Source organism: Rhinatrema bivittatum, chromosome 8 (genome assembly GCF_901001135.1).
Source record: "Rhinatrema bivittatum chromosome 8, aRhiBiv1.1, whole genome shotgun sequence".
NCBI lineage: Eukaryota > Metazoa > Chordata > Amphibia > Gymnophiona > Rhinatrematidae > Rhinatrema > Rhinatrema bivittatum.
This window is the reverse complement of record NC_042622.1, coordinates 48,677,175-48,684,119: the sequence shown is the minus strand read 5'-3', so window position 1 is coordinate 48,684,119 and position 6,945 is coordinate 48,677,175.

The window sequence follows — 6,945 nt, the reverse complement described above, 5'->3', positions numbered from 1 at the left end:
TCAGTCTGTCACTGACAAACACAGCCTTTCAAAGGGGACGGGATAGTTAGTTTTACTCTATTTGATTTATTTCAAATTGTGCAGTCTCTTTACAAGCTTCCAATTTGGCAAATTTTAGCAGAGCCATAACAGGAGCAAAAAGACAAAATTAAGACAGAAGACCAGAAAATAAATGAATTATGTGGGAAATCCACATTTAGCTTTTATTTTCATTTTAGGGCGAATAGCAGAGCGATTCTTCCCAAAATCTAATTGCATTTGTTAGTTTTCTATGTATCTTATTTGCTATCAATTCCAAATAAAACAGTGTCTCTTCTGCTTCTCAGGAAAGCTGAGTATTGTTGAGTAATCTGAAAGTCATTAGTAAGATTATGCCAAACATTATATATTCTGATGTTTCTTTCAGTCCCTGGTTTTCATATCTGCTTCTCCTAGATCCATGTTGTTGCATCTCTCTCTCTGGCTTTCTCTTCATGGAGGAAGCTCTTGCTGCCCTTTCTATTTCCTGTTCATGGTATTTTAGTTGGCAGTCCAGGGAGGAGAAGTGATCAAGTTGTCATTCCAAGATGTCAACAGCCAGGATAAATCTAGGAGGAAGGAACTCTGGTAGGTGTGAACTCCAAGGGGCCATATGGATTCCAGTCCTGCCTTTAACCTCTGCCTTGCAGCATCACCTCCAGCCAGCCAGCTCACTTCCCTGTGCCTTTTACCCATCTCTTGGGCTTATTATTTTCCCTGCCTTCCTGTGGCTAAAGTCACAAGCGCTCATTATTATCCTTTATAGAGTGCCATCAGTGTGTGCAGCACTTTATGGAGCACATGCAATAAAGGGCGCCTAGCCTAGCACACAGGTTTACGTGCGTTTTTGACGCGCTAGATAAAATAAGGAGATTAGTGCATCCAAATTGCACGCCCAAACACATGCGTAACCGACAGCGCTCATCACATGTGAATTCCATGAAGATGAGACTATTCGCTATTACACCCTCCCCCTCCCATGCAGAAAATCGCTTTTTAACACGGCAAATTTAAGTCCAGCCCCGGAGGTGCCGTAAAGTCAATCTGTGAGTCAAGGGCTCAGGAGAAATTTAAAAAAATACTGTCCTCTATGGTTCCTCCTTCTTAGTATCATTGTGATACTTAAATCTGCTGCTTGCGGTGTTTAAGAATAAAAGCATAATGTAATGGCTTGATAAAAAATAATTCTGGACGCACAAGAGACACGCTCCAGGCCGATTTTGCCCCATGCTATATTGTGTGTGTGTATATTGGGCGAAATCAACTTGAAGCGGGATAAATCAGATGCTCGTACTGAGTTCTCGTTGTGGTTGTGGGCGCCCGATGCATTTGAGCGCTAGTGGAGCTGGCCATTGTCACAGTTCCCACTGGCAACGGTCTCGCTGAAGCAGGAACGGTGGCCATCTTAACATGGCAAGGAGACATGGAGCTACAGCTTTCCTCTCTCGGTCGCACAGGACACAGCAGACTGGTCCACTTGGAACTCATGGTGCCTGCTAATTTTAAAGATACAGCACCTTCATTCTCAGTTTAGCATTGTCTCCCCCTGTCTGGTTTTCAAGAAGTTCTTGATAAATATTCACCAGGCATTCAGTAAGGGGTGAAGTTTGGTCCCAAGGTCCACTCTGGTCTTTCCTTCTCCACAAGGAGTGCAAAAGTGCTTAGTAAAAAGATGATTAAGAGAGAGGATGCTATCATTTTCAGCATGTCCCGTGTGATGTGCCTAACAAAGTCTTTGCAGATTTACATGGTTTGATGGGCAAGTTCATCTGGAATTATAAACCTGCTCAGATCCGGTTAAGTCAGCTGTGGTTAAGCAAGCAACAAGTTGGAATGGCCTTGCCAAATCTTTGAATTTACTATTGGGCTGCAAGGTTGGTGTGTCTGCAGGCCTGGATTGTGGCCAGACACATCTTGGGTTGCACTAGAACGGGAGCAGGCTGATGTTGCCCAGCTGGCTTTGTTACCTTTTTTTGCCGCAGGTCTCTCCCGTATGTTGCAAGGTGTGCCGTGGAAGCCGTATCTTGGCACGTACTTTGCAGGTTTGGCGTCAAGTCTCTCGGTTTCTTCGGCTGGATGGGGAGGAGATTTCACCTCTCTCCCTTATACCGTAACTCGCTTTTGTCTAGGTGTACTTTTTCTTCAGTTTTTAAAGCCTGATGGGAGCAAGGGTTGATTTCTCTAGTGCATATGTGGAGCGAAGAGGAGGGGGAGGGAGTGGCACCCTTCTCTACTCTGGTTGAGGATATTGACAGTGATACAAATTCGGAGGCCCAATATACGCAGCTATGTCAGGCTTTGCGCAGGCGTCTCGAGCTGGCTAGCCCTCTTAGGCCATTGAATGGCATGGAATTATTTTTGTGTGATCCTAAGCTGTGACTGCAGGGTGTTTGCGCTTATTTATTGTGGTATTTTGTGTAGTAAATACGGGGACGTCTTCCAATCTAATTGACGCCTGGAACGCTGATCTTGATGTGGTATTAAATACCAGGGATTGGAAGAGCATGTTAGTTTCCATATTAGGAGCTACCACCCAGGAAAAAGATCTAGGCATCATAGTGGATAATACTTTGAAATCGTCGGCTCAGTGTGCTGCAGCAGTCAAAAAAGCAAACAGAATGTTACGAATTATTAGGAAGGGAATGGTTAATAGAACGGAAAATGTCATAATGCCTCTGTATCGCTCCATAGTGAGATCGCACCTTGAATACTGTGTACAATTCTGGTCGCCACATCTCAAAAAAGATATAGTTGCAATGGAGAAGGTACAGAGAAGGGCAACACAATAATAAAGGGGATGGAACAGCTCCCCTATGAGGAAAGGCTGAAGAGGTTAAGGCTGTTCAGCTTGGAGAAGAGATGGCTGAGGGGGGATATGATAGAGGTCTTTAAAATCACGAGATGTCTTGAATGAGTAGATGTGAATCGGTTATTTACACTTTCGGATAATAGAAGGACTAGGGGGCACTCCATGAAGTTAGCAAGCAGCACATTTAAGACTAATCAGAGAAAATTATTTTTCACTCAACACACAATTAAGCTCTGGAATTTGTTGCCAGAGGATGTGGTTAGTGCAGTTAGTGTAGCTGGGCTCAAAAAAGGTTTGGATAAGTTCTTGGCCCAATATACGCAGCTATGTCAGGCTATTAATCAAGTTGACTTAGGGAATGGCCTCTGCTATTACTGGCATCAGTAGCATGGGATCTTCTTGGTGTTTGGGTACTTGCCAGGTTCTTGTGGCCTGGTTTGGCCTCTGTTGGAAACAGGATGCTGGGCTTGATAGACCCTTGGTCTGACCCAACATGGCAATTTCTTATGTTCTTATGACTTCTGCTCATCATGTCTCAATTTGTGCAAAACGGGTCTCCCCTATGATTCAGCTCTTGCATCGCACTTACTGGTTGCCCTTATTCTACTTTATACTATATCCTGAGGCTAGCAGATTATGCTGGTGGGACTGTAAGGAGATTGGTTCCTTTTGGTATATGTGGTGGGGTTGTCAAAGTACCCAGTTTTTCTGGTTTCGGGTCACCTAGGTCATGGCTGATATTTTAGGCCAACCCATCTTTATTGGACCAGGTCTTGGACTTTTGGGAAGATGGTCTGGCTCTACAATACCTGTAAAAAACAGATTGTTGGTTGGGCAGTTACTATTGGCTGCTCAATTCACGATCGCTAAATTCTGGTAATCCAATTCCAATATGAACTACTGACACGCACAAGCCAAGATATTGCTGACACTGAACATTTACAGTTTGATCACATGAATGCTCATTCTAAGTTTATGCGTATATGGAGGCCGAATGTGGACTATTGTGAGCATTTGTGGGGGACTGTTTCTTTAGTATGACGACAATCCATACGTAGGTGGGGGATTTACTTTGTTTACTTTCATGCCTATCTTCATATGGAACCGTCTGAGAGCACTGTTTCTTTATTGTGTTATCTGTTATCCCTAAATTGTGACTATTTATTTTTATTTATTTAAGGTTTTTTATATACCAACATTCAAGACAGAAGTCCCATCATGCTGGTTCACAAAGAACAGGGGTGTAAATATAATAAACATTACAATTTGAACTGTAGTGTAGAGAAGCAGTTACATATAACAGGGAAACAATAACTTGGATTAAGAAGGAAAAAGAAGATCAGATAATTATATATGTAAATAATAACATTGTACGAGGTGGCTGTTAATGCTATAGCTAGAGAAGCGTGGTAGTTGAAGAGAGTTAAGTGATATTGGAGTTAGGAAAGGCCTGTGTGAACAAAAAAAAAGAGAGAGAGTCCATTAAGTTTTTATTGGAGAGGGATCCAATTTGCCTCAGATCAGTGGGGTTTGGATAGAAATTGGGATGGTTATGCCTTGGATGTTTTCCCATCCTATTTTTGTCATTTTCAGAGTTTTCCCTTGTCACTTCATATAAAAAAGAAAAAGGAGGAAGCAAAGGAGGTCAACTCTCACCATTTTTCTCAGATGGTGCCATTTCCAGGAGACAAACAGAGTCAGGGCCAGAATTCAGTTTATTTGGTGGCTGCTCAAGAAGGAGTGCCTTGCGAATGTAATGAGATCGGTGGCAGCAGACGCAAAGTCTGATCGAAAGAGTGTGTCTGCCACGGAAAGGGTAATCTAGTTACGGCAGGAGGTGGGATGGGTGGTGAACCTTACTACGGTAAGAGCAGTCCTAGTTCCCTCATAGTCTCTGGAATGCTGGGGCTCTGTTTCCCACGAAGTTCAGTGGAGTTAATTTCACAGGGTGGAGAGTTTGGAGCTGCAACAGGACTCCAATGATACGAAGTTTGCTTCAGACTTTCAGGGAAATTTTAAAAGGAACGTGCGTGTGCCCATAAACGCGCGCATTGGGCACGCGAGCACAGATACGCTTGATTTTATATTGTGCGTGCAAAAACATGCGTATTATTTAAAATATCCCTGCCACGCATATGCGTGTAGCCTTTATGCGCATATTTTAATAACTTGCTCGCACAGGTGACCATGGAATGAGGGGGAGGGGGAGAGAGAGAATCTGATACTCTCTATATATCTCCTGCTGTAAGAGGGGCACTTTTAACTTAGAGTAGGTTTTGTAGGGGTAGTGTTACAAGGGTCTACAGACCCTTGCACCCTAGGCAGACCAATGTAACACCCCGCCCCCCAAATCCATCCTAAATTGAAAGTGCCCCTCTTTGTGACCCACACACGTATATGGAGCCGTTTTTGTGTGAGCAACGCTTTTAAAATCTACCTGTTTGGGGGTTCTATAGTAGGAGCACTGGAGCTAGTCCTCAGGCGAGAGAGAGCATGAGATTTCTACAGTGAACATTGCTTTCCACATAGCCTTTCATTCACAGACTGCACAATAAAGCTTCCTGTTCCAGATGCAGTAAGATACAGTTTACTGTGGTGTCTGAATGCAAGTATTTGTAGGTACATTACATCCTGAGATGCCATCCTGCTTGAAGGTGATGTCGAAAGCTAGTCTGTCAGGATGGAGAGCACAATGTCTGAGATGAGTGACTCAGGGATTCTGCTCAGAAGAGAAGATCAAGGGGTCTATCAATTGTTGGAGACAGTACACCGATTTGTTTGGTGCTCCTGCATTTTGCTTTTTTTCAGACGTAAAACTGTCAGGTTGTGTATCAGGCAATGTAACAGCAATGACATATGTAAACTATCAGAGAAGTTCCAGCAGTCGGAAGTGTAGTTTATTCAGGCAGATTCTCTCAGTTGCATTTTTATGGGTCCCAGCGAATGAATGTTGTCCATGAAAGCATGCAGTCAGATTTTGCACAGGTGGGAGAGCCTGGGATGGACCTTATAGTGGCCTGAAAGAATATGAAGGTGCACTGTTTTTTTTCATTTGAAGGACAGAACGAGGAGTATCTGGTATGGATGCCTTAATTTCAGAAATGGTTGTTAGGAGAGATGTTGTCCGTCTTCTTTCTTATCTACTACTGAGCAGAAATTTTACCTGTTTTCAGATCATCAAGGTTTGGTGATCCTTGTGGCTCGAAATTGGTCAGGGCAACCTTGATTTATGGATTTCATCCAAATGTTGATTGTGAAACAATTACAGTTCCTTTAGCACAAGGAGCTACTGGCACAGGGTCCATTTCTTCTTCAAGGTTTGGATTAATTTGTTTTTCAGAGAGGTCTTAGGGGAAAAAAAAAAGGTATTCCTGTTAAGTGCTAGAGGAAATTTCTTTGACATGTCATAATTAGTGAAAGTTTGGTCCATGGTGCGCAGGTTGGCATCTAGTGTTCAGAAGTACCTCAGTTCCTTGCTTTTTTGGGGAATTTTTGCAGTAAGATTTCATAAAGGATTGGCTTCTAATTTATTGAAGGTTTGGAGCACAACTATCTCTTGTTACAGCGATAAAGTTTTGAGAGGGTTTTGTCCTCTCATTTGTATGTTTCTCATTTCCTTTGAGGAGTCAACCATATTAGACTTCCAGTCAGGGATTTTAATCTTCCTGGGGGTTTGAATTGTTTCTGTTCTTATGACAAGCTCTTGTTTTCAGAACTTCTGAGTGGCTTTGTTGCAGTTTTCTCACTGTAAAAGCAGTGTTTGGTAACTATCTGTTTGGCTAATTAAATGTCCTCAACATAATTAAATGTTGAGGGCTTTTTCTGTAGGGCACCGTTTTTGTCTTTATTAAGGATGAAATAAAGATTCAAGCGGGGTTTTCTTCGGGAGATTGTGTCGTCCTTTCATTTGACCAGGTGGGTGTGTGGCCTTCTTCTGTAGTGAGTCTGATGAAGGAGATTATACTCAACTTCCCCACCTAGTCACGATGAGGACTCTGGTCCAGTGTTTGCTAGTGACAAATGTCTTTGGGAAGTCAGTTCATCTTTGTTTTGTATTGTAGATCCAGGAAAGGAGAAGCAGCATCTAAATCCTTTTGGCTAGTTGGATTAAGGAGGTG